The 17,176-nt window shown below is 42.9% G+C and overlaps 1 protein-coding gene across 4 annotated transcripts in view; it reads right to left on the bottom strand.

Moving 5' to 3' along the window:
- The window catches only part of TENM4 (teneurin transmembrane protein 4), a 1,723,986-nt gene that overhangs the window by 1,540,978 nt on the left and 165,832 nt on the right, over window positions 1–17,176 (bottom strand). For all 4 annotated transcript variants that reach the window (XM_082246029.1, XM_082246030.1, XM_082246031.1 and 1 more), the window contains exon 2: window positions 3,410–3,486. The gene's annotated coding sequence lies outside the window, so the exon portion shown is untranslated. The remainder of the gene's footprint in view (window positions 1–3,409; window positions 3,487–17,176) is intronic.

The following is a 17,176-nucleotide window of genomic DNA, read 5'->3' as shown; positions in this document are numbered from 1 at the left end:
CTTATTCCATGGAACAAAAATGTCGATAAAACAATATAAAAAAACATAGATTCCCCATCTGTTAAATTCAGCAAAAAGTTTAATCCCCCTAAACTGGAAAAAAAGGAACCCCCATCATATAAAGAATGATTCCTACGGGTGGAAAAAACGAGAAAGTTAGAATCTCTAAGAGCGTGGGGAGACGAGCAATATGAGAGCAGGGTAGAGATATGGGAGATATGGCAAAATTTTAAAAGAAACAAGGGATTATTTACTGATTTAAGAAAGGGGGGGGGATAGGGAGAAGGGAGGGGGGGGGAGTGAAGAAAGGTAGGGTTGTTATTGGATTAAAGTGTTTTGTCTTTTCTATTAAAAAAACAAAATGGTATGTACTAAAATTGTTATATGTTGAAAACCTTTTAAAAAAAAAAGAAAACAAGAATAGAATAACATTTAATAGAAAATAAAGGTATAGAATATAATTGAAAAGAATAGAACAGAATAGAGTAAAACAGAACAGAATAGAATATCAAATAAAAGAACGGAATACAATGTAATAGAAAATAAAGCAATAGAATATAAAATAAAATAAAATAATGGCAACAGAGAAGAAAAGGCTAGAGTGAAACAGAACAAAAAGGAATAGAAAATAAAAGAATAGGATAGAAGCTCAGAAGTGAGACTGAATATTCCACATTGTTAGCTGTATATATAGGACTCGTGTGTAAGGAAACAGTCAACCCCCGGCCAACTCCCTTTGAAAGCAATATGGACTTTTAAGGACTTGGTCAGTTTAAAATGACATTCCTTTAGAATGAAGTCAGCTAAGGTAACCAGGATATTGGAGGTTTTATTTCGTAGATACTGTGGGACCATGTTAATAAGGAAATATGAAATATTTAATTTCCCCATCAGTAGGTACATTTGAACTGACCTAAGGGACCTGAAGTTTACCTAAAGAGAAGAATGATGTTTACTACCTAACTACTGAGCTTACATCAACTTTAAATGAATAAAGGTCCACTAATGGACATTTCAGCCTGTGGACGAAGATCCCTATTACCTGCAAGAACAAAATAAGAAATTGGTTCATTTGACTTTAGCTGGTGTCAGCTTGGCTGCAGTACAGACGGGTCTACCAGGCACGGTTCATATAAACGGTGTTTGGATCTAAGGCAGCCAAGTGAGAGCATCTAAGATCGATATTCATACTGGGGGGGCCACGGATAGGTTAGCTGCTGCTGCTTTAACCATAATAACAAGGTGAGGAGCAATTTTTGGTGACTCAAAGCCTGCTCGAAAAGCGGATGGCTTCTCGCTACAATTTTGGAGTTTAACGAAGCTTGTTAAAAGGCCGGCGTCTTGGTGCTGTGCGAGAGTTATGGTTTTTCAGGAGATTTCATAGGAGAACTTTCTTTTAAGGTCACCGGCTCCATTGAAGTGGCAGCAGTCAACCGGATCTAGTCAGCGAACCTTGTAAGTTGTGATGAGATGAAGTGTTACGGTTTAAAGTTGAACTCTGGGACAAGCAAATATTGTCTAAATCCATTCATTGTGTGTATTCTTCCTTGAATCTTGGTGTGCTCTGTGCATTTTTTCCAGTTCCCTGCAGTAATCCATTGTGAAACTTTGGAGTTTCCTTTTAATGAAGTCCAGTCACTACTGCTCCCTCTACTTATGCAGGGTGACTGGTCTTGTCTCCACCCCATTGTGGGCAGGTGCAGTTAGCTAGTCTGCTACTAGGTGGCTTTGTGTCAGAAAAGTGTCTGGTTACAGCAGACAGTGCCATCAGGTGCTAGGTCCATTTTGGATAGAACTTTCCTGCAGTGATATTATGGGTGAGTCAGTGCCCAGTTATAAGCCAAGTTGGGAAGAGCCATAGTGCACTTGGGGCAGTGGAGTCAAATACCCTACACCAGCACATTTGGAACCAACACGTGGAGAATCTGTAAAGGGTAGGAGACTGGGGAAGAATAGACATGTACCCAGGAGAGTCAGTTGTAGACTTTCTGACCCTTATGGAGGTAGGGGCTAGGGCAGATTACAAAAGGTCATCTAGGCCAGTTCAAGAGTTCCCTGAATGAGGCTGCTTGCCTGGATGGTCCTGGGAGAGGAAGTGACTACAGTTAAGTACTAATGACCCTGGTTGGAAGGAAAGACTGTTAGGGGGAGATGGCTGCTAAAAGTGTTGAAAATGCTTTAATATGTGACTATTGCGGACCATCCACCAAATGTAATTGAGTAGGTAGGTATTGCCAAGCAACACCGGAATATACTGTATGTCGATGTGATGTGGCTGTTATTCCATTCCCTGAATTTCTTCAGTAAAGTGCAGAAATTCTTCTCATTTGTGTGGACATTCTTTCCTTGGGCTATAGAAGTCAACGGCCGGAAATGTCGTTTGGAGGCCTTTAGCATTGGAGTGGGCACAAAATGGCGGAGGGTTCGACCTCAACAGTAGGGGCAGTGTTCTAGTGGGACAAGAGGAAGCTGCTGCTGCTCTGCCAAAATCAGGAAGCCAGCCGAGGGATGTCAGTATGTTGGAGCAGGGGCTTGGAGTGCTTGTGGTCCGCAGCGCCAAGCATGATGACGTCACCAGGGGACTTGTAATGCGTTTCTGAACATGTGCACTGTTTATGGGATGACAGCCATGCTCTTTTCTCAAATAATCTGCTAGGGGGCAATGCGGCCTGATATTTATATAAAATGAGGCATGTATATGGCTCAAATGCAACAATACATGATCACAGATATAAAAAAACAATATGACATCGGAAAACAATGTAAAAATTACAAAAATTATATGACGTAAAGAAGTATACGTATATAAAATATAAAAAATATATTGAAACACAAATTTTAAAAAAGAGGCATATACTCCGGTGGCTGTGGGACTACAAGGCTCAGCCTAAACCAGTGAACCTCCTAAGAGTTCATATTGGTCTATGCTTACAAATACTTCGATATGAAACATTAATAAAACGAATAAACTGTAACAGCCATAATACCTATTTAGAAAGATGTATATTCGTCACTGCACCGAACGGTAAAGAAAAAAAAGTTTTTCGATATATAATAAAATAATAAATCAATAAAATGAAACAAAGAAATAGGTAGCCTAAGGAATACAGAATAATTTATTAAGCTCAGGCCGATCCACTAATAATGTCCAATCATAATTCTAATAAAAAACAATACTGACCATCAACGTGATGGAGAAAGATGTGAGATTTCCTATATGGAATGCCCATATCATTAAATACTGTTGGGGATTGGGGGAGAGTAAAGGGAAAAGGAGGGGGGGGGGGGATTATTATTAGTATGTAACCTATAAAAAAATGTATTTGCTATATGAACTATAGGCAAATGAACAGTGGTTCCCTTATAGAATTTCTCAACGCCAAAATATTGCAGTATAATATGTACTTACTATGCTGGTGAGAGAGAGCACCCACTTTGACTATATCAGACCATCCAAATGAAAAAATCCCAGGTGTAAGGATAAACCTGCAAGTAATAATGTAATGATTATTATTCTATAAATATCACTTATTTACAAGCAACACGTGATAATACTACTTCTTATTGATGCATAAATAAGTTGTTTCAAAAGATAATTCTAGGCATATAAGGTTGTATAGACCTAAATGGAATTCACAGAATGGTGGCAATTTCTAATACCTCATTTAGTCCTCCCGCAGAGGGGGTGTCTAGTGGGACAAGAGCAGGAGTAGGGACCAATTGTAGCCAATCACTAAGCCTCTCTTACACCCTCCTATAGTTTTCTACAGGCAAACTGTAGTGGATGGAACCTACTGGGCCCCTCCCACAGCTCTGCTTTCAACACAGGCTGTGTACAGCAGAGCAATGATGTCACTGCACATAATATGGGCATTGTAGTGAGCTTCAATACTACAAAGAATTTGGACATATCTGCAAGCCAGGAACATGCACATTTGGTAGCTACACTGGGGCTCCAGGGAGACTCTTAATGGCAGCGTAGCCATCCTATAGGAGAAAGCAGGGCTGTCTTTAATGTGGGGCATAAGGGACAGCTGCCCCGGTCCCTGTCATTGTTGTGGGGACCAATGCAGCTGTCCATTGAGGCCACACTGCTTGCAAATATTTTTCAAGGTGTAGTGGGTGCAGGCAATCCCCCCGTTTGCTCTCCCGGGTAATTCAAGTGGCCACGCTGTGACAGGGTAGTGGCACAGCTGTGGGTTGTATGTGCTGCAGGCCACAAGTCACGCTTCTCCCCCTGTCAGGACTGAGGCTGCTGTGACAGGAAGGGAGGCAGAGCGCCTCTATGTTCCCCTACTCACCCACTCCCCCCCCCCCCTCTCTGGTCAGTAGCACGGAGATTGAACACACAGATCAGGCTGTGTGCAGCAGCAGCAGGACCAGAGCAGCTTGCAGAGGGAGGCATGGGGTAATAGCAGTAACCTTTAGCAACCAATCAGTGAATGGTAATGATGTGCTGTAACCTCTAGCAACCAATAGGTGAGCGGTAATGATGTGCAGTAACTTCTGAAAATCAATGGGTGAGCGGTGAGCGGTAATGATGTGCAGTATCCTCTAGCAACCAATCAGTGAATGGTAATGATGTGCTGTAACTTCTAGCAACCAATGGGTGAGTAGTAATAATGTGCAGTAACCTCTAGCAACCAATGGGTGAGTGGTAAAGACGTGCAGAAACCTCTAGCAACCAATCGGTGAGCCTTAATGATGTGCAGTAAGCTCTAGCAGCCAATAGGTAAGCGGTAATGATGTGCAGTAAGCTCTAGCAACCAAGTTGGCGAGCATTAAAGATAGCCCTGGAATGAAGTACAGTAGAAATAAATTTGGATGAAAGATTCCGCTGAAAAGAAAGGATACACATGTAGCATAACAGGCCCCAGAAAAGATCCCGCTGTTTGTGCAATGTTATATTCCAGAGTGGGCACAAGCAGCCAGGTATATGGTAGCTTCCCAGTCAATCTTTTAGGGTTTAATAACTTTTAAAACAAGCTCTCACTGACCGAATGTTCTTTTTTTTTTCTCATAGTAGCTTATTTCATACTCTACTTCCAATGCTGCCTTGGCATCCTACCAACTTTCTAGTCTGTAATTTAAACACAGAACAGGTACACAGGGAGAGGGGGAGAGCAGAGTGCTCAGTAAAGGACTTGAAAACGTGTTGAAGATGGATTTCTCCACTGTACCTGCAGTTACAGCAGTCAGTGAGGGCTTGTTGTAATGCTAATTTACTGTTTGCTAAGAATATGTAAATGTATAAAAGCCTGTAGTCCTGCCACAGTTCTGATTTGAGGGAGAATTCTCAGTTGTGGCTTACAGGCAAGTCTACTATTTCATTCCATCCACATTTGTGTGTTACCCCTATTAGGGAGATATTCTTTCACTTGCTGTCTGTGCAGTCGCCACTGGGAAATAAATGCACAAACAGCCATAAATCCTTCTCACTTACTAATCCCGTGTTTGATCTCTGTCTGTAACTTCATCAGAGAGATTTCCCATCATTTCCTGTCCTTTAACAGGTAAAGCGGCAAAAATAAAAATCTTTCCCATTCTATCCAAAACAAAAAAGTTCTAGCTGGAGTTTGGCTTTTAACCCCTTGGCGCCGGCAGCATGCAAATATACGGCCTCTCGGGGAGAGGGGGAACCTTGGCGCAGAGCGGATGCACATTTGCATAAATAGTGCAAATGCAGCTGTGCCGAGAGCGCACACCTGCACGCTCATGGCACAGTTACCAGTGGCTAACGGAAAGCTTGTGATATCTGCTTGCACTCAGAAGCTTTCCAATCATGTGACTGTGATTGGCTCGTCACGGCGGGCACACAGTCATAAACCCCACCTCCAGGCATCCTAAACCCCTTGAAGGGCCAGGAGGCGCTGACGCCAAGAGGTTAATATCTGGTTTTAGAAAAGCTATATTTTTTGATAAATAATTGTATATATACCTATGTGAGTTTGTTGGACATCCCATTCCAAACCCATGGACATTAATATGAAGGTAACCCCACTCCTTTGTGGCTATATCAGCTTTCCACAAGGACGTTTGGAGCACGTTTGTGGGAATTTGTGCCCATTTCAGCCAATAAAGCGTATGTGAGATCAGGTACTGATGTTGATTGAAAAGACCTGGCTCGCAGTTGGCTCCAAAATGTGTTCAGTAGTGTTAAGATCAGGGCTGTGTGCAGGTGACTTAAGTTCCTCCACACCAAACTCATCAAACCATGTCTTTATGAGGCCATCTTTTTACACAGGGGGACAGAACAGAAAAGTGCCTTCCCAAAACTGTTACCACAAGGTTGGAAGAGCACAATTGTCTACACCAGTGATGGCAAACCTTGGCACCCCCAGATGTTTTGGAACTACATTTCCCATGATGCTCATGCACTCTGCAGTGTAGTTGAGCATCATGGGAAGTGGTAGTTCCAAAACATCTGGGGTGCCAAGGTTCGCCATCACTGGTCTACACTGTCTTTGCATTCTTTAGCATTAGCAGTACCCTTCACTGGGAACACCTGATCACAATGAATTAGAGTGGTTTCCACATACTTTTGGCTATAAAGGTAAGTGTGATGGTCAAGTGTCTGCTAACTATTAGAGTAGGTGCAAACTAAAAACACCCTTATCTGAGCCAGGTACAGAATTTACAGTCAGGAAGGTGAACCACAGTATGAAATATAGGCTTATGGTACGTATTTTATTACTCTATAACCTTGAATACAAGGAAAAAAAAGATATTGAAAGAAGTTTCGAAATTTTAAATGAGTGGCCGAGCATTTGGCTACGATAGGAACGTTTGGGAGGCTGCCTGCACACCATACCTGCAGCAGGTTTCCCCATTCTCTCTGGTGACAGAGGTCTCCAACCTAACAGGAAACTTTCCACATTTACCGACAGCTAACATGGCAAAACATTCTTCTGGGGATTTAAAAGAGAGAGAAAGCAGAAGCTGACACCTACACATTTGTGTGGGCATTTTTTTTAATTCCAACCTTCTATCCATCAAAGGAAGAGGGTGGAATAGAAAGTGGATCGTAAGCAACCAACCTTCTGCAAACCAATCTGTTCTGACTGCTGATCTGCTCAGGAACGTGCCAAAAACTCAGGTAGTTGGCCAACGTCTGACGATGGGAAATAAGGTAATTTAGCCGGGGAAGAATCAAGTATAAATTCTCTTACAGGAACGGAGAGCAGAGTGACAATTGTTTAATAGATCTAAACACAGAGCACTGAAAAAGACATAGGTGTATAAAAGGCAATATGCTGTTCAGCACCTCTAAAAGGGCAAACTAGAGTTCAAAAAGAGAAAGGGAAATACTCCATAGTGCTGGAGTTCATTGAGAGGTTTGATAGTATGCAAATGGAAATCCCTATCCCTATTAATAGGGATGAGCCAGCGGTTCAAACTTTGGTTGTTCGGATGGACACCCAAACTTTTATCCGTATGGCCCTCTGTTCAGCGGGAGAAGAGTGTCATACTGTATATAGAAGCTGTCAATGGCTCCTAAGAACCATGTACCACTTACTTATTCACGTGTGGAGTATCTGGGGGCCCCCCTTTTTTTTAAAAGGGGCTTCCAGTTTCTGATAAGCCACCTGCCCACAGACCCGCACAACCTCCAGACAAGGGCTGTGGGGAAGACACCCTTCTCCTTATTAACATGGGCGCAAGATGCTTTCCCTGGGGGTCCCCACTGGCAAGACACCCCCCCCCCATGTTGAGTGGATGAGGCCTGGTATGGTTAAAGAGGAGGGGGTGCATTCACTCGGTAGTCAAAAACCAGTCCAGGGTGCTTTATTTTGTTTTTAGTTCATTGAGGGATAAACTCAGATAGAGATGGGAAGATATGGGATGCCCAGAACTTCAGTTGAATGTAACTTGAGGACATAAGCTATCTTCTAGAGTTCTCTTGTAGGATAAACTGATCAGCTCCACTGATTAAAGAAGGGATTTCAAATACTGAATGCAGGTGCTTTTCCTCTGTAGAAAAATGCCAAGGCACCTGGCTTATCTTACAATTCCCAAGCAAGAGGTGTAGGGTAGCTATGATAGCTTGAATGTCTCTAAGCTGCCCCCCTGTAGATAGCTAGTTCAGTAGTACTTGAAGCTACATACTCAGACCCTTTGAAAGATCCTGTAGCTCATGTGGTGACTGCTGAATAGGCCTCCTGCTGGACAGGTCCGAATGGCTCCCAGGGTGACTCGGCTAAGCCTAGCTGGGGCTAAAAGGGTGTAAGGCTTCCTCTGCTGCTCTCTCTCTCTCTCTTCCTCTCTGGCTCCTTTCAGCCGGTTCCTTCTGACTGGAGTGCCCCCAATCACAGAGGTCCCCTCCAGCCCACTGGACCCTGGACTCTGCTCCCACATGGCAAGGCTCCAAAATACTTATGGGCTATCTTTCTATCTTCTGGGCTGTCCTCACCCAGGGATTGGAGGAAACTCCATAAATATTCAGGCCTCATCTCTGCCACTCTACCCTCTAAGTTCTAGAGCTCTCCATGAGTTCTACAAGCCAGGGGTAGGTGACAGAGACTCAGCCCTTGGAGCTCTGATAAGCTAACACTAAACAAATTAACCCTGGCTCTTCTGGCTACAACAGGAGCCCAACAAAATGTACCTACTGTACACAGGGGGTACTACATTGGGGCACCTCTTAAAATCCATACTAGACTGACTGATCCTTTAGGAAATTCAGTGTTCCGGTGTTTGTACACAAGTATGCGCTCTTCTTTATTCCCACTTAGGAAAAAAGAAAACGGTGGACAGTTCCCTCAAACTAGCATCTATGTTTTAGTATAATAATAAAAATAGCAAACTAATCCTCCGCAGAGAGCAACGTATTTTTAATAATTTAAAAGCAGCGCCCTTGGAATAGCGAGGTCACCTCAGGGTACCGAGATCGTGTTGGTTTCTTTTAAAAAACACTCACTCACCGACATCTCTATCTCTCCATCATCCACTTTCCATCATACGCGGCAGTCTGTAACACATGTGACACGGTGATGTGACACTGATTTATACGTCCCCGGCTCTGGCGGCTGATAGGATCTCCGGCACAATCCATTTACAAATGCGCCAGACAAAAGTACATTTGTTTAGAGTTTTGCTTCAACTTGTTTTTTTTTTTTTTGTGATTGGAAGTAAAAACTGCTCTCGTTTTGGGTGAAATGTTTTGCGGTCATGTAACAGCTCCATATATTAAAAGAGCAAATACGAGAAGCTAGAGATAAAGTCACACGCAAGTAGCTTATGACTCAAAAGATATTAATATCCAGCCTCCCCTCCCCAAACAAAACCATATATATATATATATATATATATATATATATATATATATATATATACACACACACACACATATATATATATATACACACATATTTATATATATATATATATATATTTATATATATATATATATATATATATATAATATACACATGTGTAAATATCTATACATATATATATATATATATATACATACATACATAAATATCTATCTATATATATATATATATACACACACACAGTGCTCAGCATAAATAGCGTAAGTTTACTTTCCTTTCAGAATCAACATTTTCTATGGGACACTATACTGCAAAATACTCCCACATTTGCGGGCCATTGATTGCAACCAAGATTTGTTACACACAAAAAAGTATTTTTCCTTACAAATTTATTCAAGACCATGTTGCAAAAATATTACCAAGAATTTAACTACAAGTGAGTCTAATTATTCATTAACCAGTTCTGGACCGTAAGGATTTGCCCCCTTAATGACCAGGCCATTTTTTTGCAATACGGCACTGCGTTACTTTAATGGAAAATTGTGCAGTTGTGGAACACTGTGCTGAAACAAAATTAATGTCCTTTTTCCCCCACAAATAGAGCTTTCTTTTGGTGGTATTTGATCACCTCTGCAATTTTTATTTTTTGTGCTATAAACAAAATAAGAGCGACAATTCTGAAAAAAAAAAAAAAATAAACAATATTTTCACATTCTGCTGTATTACATTCCCAAAAAAAAAATCTAAAATTTTCATCCTTTTAGGCCAATTTGTATTCTGTTACATATTTTTGGAAAAAAAAAAAAAATGCAATAGGCGTATTTTTATTGGTTTGTGCAAAAGTTATCGCGTCTACAAACTAGGGGAAAGATTTATGTAATTTTATTATTTTTTGGGCGGCGATCTGTGATTTTTAGCAGGACTGCGGCATTGCGGTGGACAGATCGGATCCATAACTGACATTTTTGACACTTTTGGGGGTACCAATGACATTACTACAGTAATCAGTGTTAAAAATGTGCACTGTTACTGTAATAATGACACCAGTAGGGAAGGTGCTTGGCTGATGACTCTCCTGGCTCTCGACCCGACCCGGCATCGGCTGATGACTCGGCTTTGGCAGATGACCTGGCATCGGCAGACTACCCACTTCTGAACTTGACCCCCGGCTTGTTCCTGCTCTCTCTTCCTCACTCTTGCTGTGCAATTATTATTGTTTTCTCCAATAAATTGCTTTATTTTACCTGCATCCCCATGTGGTCTGGTTTCCTGGCACCCTGACAGTACACAAGGGCCATGAATCCTGATGATGCGGGTTCTCCTACGCTCCCCATGCTGGTTACCAGGCTGGATCAACAAGTTCACCTTTTGAGTCAGTTCGCTAAGGTGTTGCAGACATTGCTTGCATGCACAGCACACCTTGCTCCTGGTGCTGCTAGGCCGGGGGTTTCTCCTGTTGTTGCACCCGCAGCTGCTCCTGCAGCTGCAGTCGCTGTTACCAGATGGCTGACTGGTTCAGCCCCCCTCACGCAGCGCTATGGGGGCAAACCGAGTCAGTGTCGTGGCTTCCTTAACCAAGTGGGCAAACCAAGTGGTTTGCAATCGCGATACTGCTTCACTTCCCTGCCCTCATAGGCCTTTGTAGGCAATCATGAGGAGTATGAGGTTCACAGCATCTTGGATTCTCGTCTGTTCCGAGCTCAGGTTCAATACCTGGTGCACTGGAAGGGTTATGGTCCTGAGGAGTGCTCCTGGGTTCCCTTCGCCAATGTAATGCTCCCGTACTTCTCCATGCTTTTCATGCTCGCTTTCCTCAGAAACCAATTTTTTCTCCGTAGAGGCCAGGCTGTTGAAGGGAAGGTACTGTCAAGGTCTTACCTTGCCCTTCTGTTGGCAGCCATCTTGGACATGTGCAGACTGCTGCCTCTTATAGACTCTGATTGCATCACCACTTCCTGCTGCCTGGGCGTCGCACATTGATGATGCCTCACACCTGACTACTGTATATCTATCGCCTGTTGGGTTGCAATCCTTGCCCTTGTGTTTGAGTTCCAAGGTGCATCTCTGCTAGCAGGCTTCTGTTCTCTGTTCCTCCGTGTATGACCTGGCTTGGCTGATGACTCTCCTGGCTCTCGACTCTGCATTGTCTGAGGACCCGGCTTTGGCTGACAACCCGGCATCGGCAGATTATCCACTTCTGGTCCCGACCCTGGCTTGGATGACTACCCGCTCCTGGACTTAACCCCGGCTTGTTCCTGCTCTCTCTTCCTCACTCTTGCTGTGCGATTATTGTTGTTTTCTCCAATAAACTGCTTTATTTTACCTGCATCCCCTGGTTTCTTGGCACCCTGACACTGCTCCTGTAAAAACAATCTTTTTAAACAAAAATGTTTGCATTGATACATGTCTCCCAGAGCAGTGCCCAAGCCCCCATACCCTTCTTATGGCCAATAACTTGCATGTAAGCCTTCAAAATGGGGAATTTTTATTTTTCAAGTTCAGGTCCCAAAGACCTCAATAGTGTTCGGGGTTTGGATCTGAACTTTTGTGATCTGGCGCGACCCGAACTGGGGGGGGTGTTCGGCCTAACTCTACCTAGGAGCAGGATGCTGTGAAACTTTATGAAACCAACTACATAAACCAGTTTCACAACCTTTTTTTGAGAACATAACCACAGCAGCCAGTCGGTTAATCCAATCCAAGGAGCAGACACTTGATACATCAGCAACATCTAGATTATCCCGGCTCTCTATTTTAAAAGCTATTTTCTGCTTTTTTCATAAGTAACAAAGGCGACGGAGCACATAGACCTTCCCAAAACAAGCCCCGTCTATTTACCGCATTCAAATCCTCAACGTAATGAGTCCAGGCTCAGCCAAGGAAACAGACACTGGCTATCTCTCAGCAAAAATAGGCAGGCATTAATTCAAAGGAAAAATGTTTTATCTGCTGCTATCATTGTGGAGACAGGGAGGTCCCATTACTCTCCAACAATAACTGCATAATGATGTGTAGCAAGAGGCTCGGAAAATACCAGGGCGGTGCATAATTGTATTTTCTAGGCATCTTCACCTTTAATTAAATGTGCAAAATGGCACCTTTTATACCCTTACATCAACTGGGGATGGAAAGCTGAAAACAGTAATGCTACCCCTACAAACATAATCATTTTGAGTCCCTATCTTATACAGCCTCTGGAAGTGTTTTTTCAATCTATCCAGAGGTGTTTCTAACCCCTCTTTAACCACTTGTCTACTGGGCCAATTCTGACATGTCTCTCATATATGTAAAAATCTTAAAAATTACATATTTTCTGAAAACAGATGCCCTAGAAAAGAAAATGGCGATTGTTGCAATTTTTTATTTAACCACTTGCCGACCACCCCACGGCAGGACAGCTCGGCTGCACATAATCATGTGATTTTGGCATACATTGATTGGTTTGTGCAAAAGTTATAGAACCTACAAACTATGGGATATTTTTATTGATTTATTTTTTTACTAGTAATGGCGGCTATCAGTGACTTATAGTGGGACTGCCATATTGCGGCAGACAATTGGTCACTAACTGTCACTTTTTGGGGACCAGTGACATTAATACAGTAATAAATAATATGTACTGTACTAATGATACTGGCTGGGAAGGGGTTAACATCAGGGGCGATCAAAGGGTAAAATGTGTGCCAGTGTTTCTCTAAACTGTGGGAGGTGCTTTTACTAGAGGAAGGCATAGATCTGTGTCCCTGCTTTGCAAAAACACAAAAAACACAGGATCCATGCCTTCCCTACTGACAGAACAGTGGTCTGCCTTGTTTACATAGGCAGTTTACTGTTCTGCCTGTATACTGAACAATCATCAGGTGCCGGTGGACATTGGGTCCACGGTACCCGCCGCTGGGCTCCCGCTGTGTGTGATCACAGTGGGAGTAAGCCGGCAGAGGCGCGCATGTGCACGCCCTACCCATCATGGTATCATGTATATATTTGTGATCATGTATATATTTGTGATGCGTCACACAAGTGCCGCCCTGTAGCAGTGAGCTGCTATGGGGCGAACACGAAGAGGTTAAATATTAATGCACTGTCACGCCTTGTATTTATTTCAATAAATATAAGGTGTTTACTGATTGGACGAAGTGAAGAGGCATGATGGTGACACTCACATTCTCCATCTCGTCCAATCAGTGTATATGCATGGATAGGTATGCTTACATTGATCCTAGCTCAAACAATGTAACTATGCAAGAAAATGAATGCCTACATTTTAGCCTTCAATGAAAACAAAACATCCAAGAAGCGCTGGGACTTTTATGTGAGTTTATGCAAAGTAGTGAGAGAGCAAAAACATTTGAAGAGTAGGAATGGGCTGGATGTAAGTTGGACTCAAACATCAGGTGTGTCGGTGGTACTGCCCCCTTCTGACGTCACATGAAGTCATGTGACGTCAGACGGGGTGGTGCCACCAGGTGACGTAACCGGGTGGCCCGCCCCTTGCCTATAAAAGATCTGTTAGAGCTCAAGAGCATCATTCGGCGGGTAGCCTCTGAAGAGGCAGAAGCGTCTTCACATTTTCTCTATTTTTCAGGTTGTGATTGATGATGGATTTACATCGAGGAACACTATTTTTTTATTTTTGAATAAAGGACTTGTCTTTTGTGTTTATTTTTTTTGTACACTTTTTTGGTGAATGCGTAGGGTTACAATGTACCCGATACTTAAAAAGGGACCTTGTTAAATGAGGCTTCTAGATTCTGATAAGCCTCCCACCCGCAGACCCCACAACCACAGCCAAGGGTTGTTGGGAAGAGGCCCTTGTCCCCCTCACCATGTTGAGGGCAAGTGGCCTGGTATGATTCAGGAGGGGGGGGATTTGCTCGCCTCCCCCCCCCTTCCTGGCCTGCTAAGCTGCATGCTCGGATAATGGTCTAGTATGGAATATGGGGGGGACCCCACACCGTTTTTTCTCCATCCTGGGAGGGGTGAGGAAGGAGGGAGGGGGTGGTAGAGCAGATTGCAGGCTGGCTGTCCTGAGGGGGGGGGGTGTTGGTTTTGAGGCCCCCCCCCCAATTTTTATTTACCAGCCGCCACTGTTCAGAAGGGTTTTACAATGCTATGTTTTGAATATATCTGATTATCCCGTATAGCTGAATGTGTCCCACCTTCCTAGTAGCTGCTAATTCATCTATCTACAGGGGCAATCAGTTACCACAGAGTTAGGGCTGGGCTTTCTTATTAAATCGGCATACCACAGGGCTCGACAAACCACAGGTGCCAGGTCACCATGGCAAACAGAAGTTTCAAACTGGCGCCTGGGCTGTCGCCCGAATGCTCACACCCCTGCACCCTTCCCGTTATGTATCCCAGGCTCTGCTTGCCCATCTGTGGGTCTGATATCAGCATAGCGTGTGCCACTGGGTAGAAGGGGTGGGGGGGGGAAGCAGACACACGTCCACTCTCCTTCCCTTCTAGTTGTTGGCCTGGAAGTGACATGTGATATCATTTCCAGGTCCCCGTTGCCCATCAAGGCCAGGAAAGAATGTAATGCAGTGCGATGTGCATTGCATTCTATTCAGTGGTGCACAGGGGAGACATGAAGGATCCCTGAGACACTGGATGTCTCATTGCAGAGAACCAGTCAACAAAAAAATAAAAGCATGAAATAGGGTGCTTTTTGTCCCCTATGTGATGGAAAAAAAGTTATTTTTGATGTTAACTGATAACTTACAGGGGGGTTTTAAAGCGTCGCCAATGGAAAATATAGGGTACTGACATGTTTAAGGTTTGCCATATTGGGTATCTATTTACTCAGTGCAACCTCAACTTTTATATTTTACAAAAATAATTTAATAATTTATTGTGTTTTTGTGCCCCTTAAAAAATTAACTTTAAATGTGTTTTTTTTTTTTACTGAAATGTTGCGTTTCCTAGACCTTTGCAGTAATATCGTGTGACATAAAAAGTTAGTACTACCACTATTTTATACTCTACTCTGTCTGCTTTCAGAAAATATATAATATTTGATTTTATGTAATCTTTAGGTCTAAAATTATTTTTTAAACATGTGCTGTGAAAGGGTTAAAGGATAAGTTCACCTTCAGGAACATGTTGCATGTTCCACCTGTAAGATTTGTTAGTTAGAAATAAAACGGCACCTAACTTTTTTAGCTGGCTCCTAGATTCAAAGCAAATTAGTCAAGCCCTGGCTTAGCATGTTCTTAAACCAGTAAGAAGAAAGTATTCCTGTGTTTATTAGGAATTGGATGCACTTGCAGTTAGGGACACCAATCTTTATAACTTACACCTAGACGTCACAGCCAAAGGACCTCTTGACAACGCACTTTGGACGAAACGCTACGGGGCGGGATACTTGGCACTGATGTCTCGCTGCTGTGCGATTCCGGGTCGCCTGCACCAGCTTATATGAGTTTTTGTAACTTATACATTTGCTTTTTTGTGGCTTTTACTTTTATAATAAACTTACTACACTATGAGATTCCTTCTGGGCTCTGGGTGAGCTTTTTTATCCTCAGCTGGATTCTGGCTACCGCCACCTGCAGGACTTATCCACTGATATATCTCCAGAGGGATCTTCATATATGTATAACGCTTCCATGCTGCTGTAACGGCAGCCATTAACTCCAGTAAGTTTATATTTCCCCTGATGGTGGCGGTTTACTCGGTTGGACACTACTGCTGTACAACGTTCTCACTGGAATGGTGGCCTTAGTTACAGATTGCTTTTTTTATCCACTTGGACTATTTTTTATCATTATTTTAGACTATTTGCTATAGTCAAGAGACTTCTTTGTTTATGTCTTTGTGAACACAGTTTTCAATTTATTCTTATTTATCATTCATGGTTTAGACCAGGCATGTCCAACCTGCGGCCCAAGGGCCGCGAATGCGGCCCGGAACCGCAGGCAATATGGCCCACTGCCCCCTGACAATTTTTATTTTTTGCTGGGGAGAAAGGAAGTCAGGTCGGGGGCATGGCCATAGCAGCTTCCAACTAACGGTAGGGAGAGGCTGCCTCAGAGGGGAGGGGAGCATGTGTATTGTTTCTGACTCCTACCACCATGACCACTTCAAATCACTGAAGTGATCATGGTGGTTAGAGTATTCCTTTATTATCTCTCGAAGAAGTAAACCTCTGTATACTGATTTCATTTAATTTGATCATCCTCTAGTTGCGTTAAATTAGTGGGGGGGGGGGGGGGGGGGGGCGCAGGAAGGGTGCAGCAGCATTTTATTACTTTATATGCGGCCCGAGAAAATTTCTCTACACTCAATGTGGCCCAGAGAAGCCAAAAGGTTGGACACCCATGGTTTAGACGCTGCACCTTTTTTTTTTTTTTTTTTACTATTTCTGTGTTTATTGTTTATCTGTAAATGTAACCTATAATGTTTGTAAATGTTGACAATAATTAAAAATTATTATAGTTTCTGCTTCAATTTTGACTGTTTTTTTTCCAATACAAAGACATTTGCATTAAACTTTTGCCTGCCATTTATAATAATTTTTTCTAAGTCAGTGTGTGCGTTATGTATCAAATGTCTCTTTACAGCACAAGTCCTGGCCTGGTTGCTACTTGAGAAAGGGTTTACAATGCTCGTGGGCACACAAAAATTTTAATACGTTCTCCATTATTTTAAAGCCTTTTGGAGGCCCAGAGCAATTGGCTACTTGACACCAAGTTGAGAAGTCTTTGATTCGATCTGCGCAGAGGGATGGATATTGCTGCACCACACCTTGTGTTAAGTGATTGGCTTTCCAGCCTCATTAAATGTGTGCCAGTCATTGCCTAATGGCCATTCACATCATTCTACAATGTGAAGTTTAATGCCAGTGCCACGGAAATACCCATTAGGGAGACACAAACCCGGCAAGGTGGGGAAGTTGG

Source organism: Pelophylax lessonae (genome assembly GCF_965119305.1).
Source record: "Pelophylax lessonae genome assembly, chromosome: 2".
Taxonomy (NCBI): Eukaryota; Metazoa; Chordata; class Amphibia; order Anura; family Ranidae; genus Pelophylax; species Pelophylax lessonae.
Note: the sequence above shows the minus strand (reverse complement) of the source record. Positions and strands in the feature narration are given on the sequence as shown.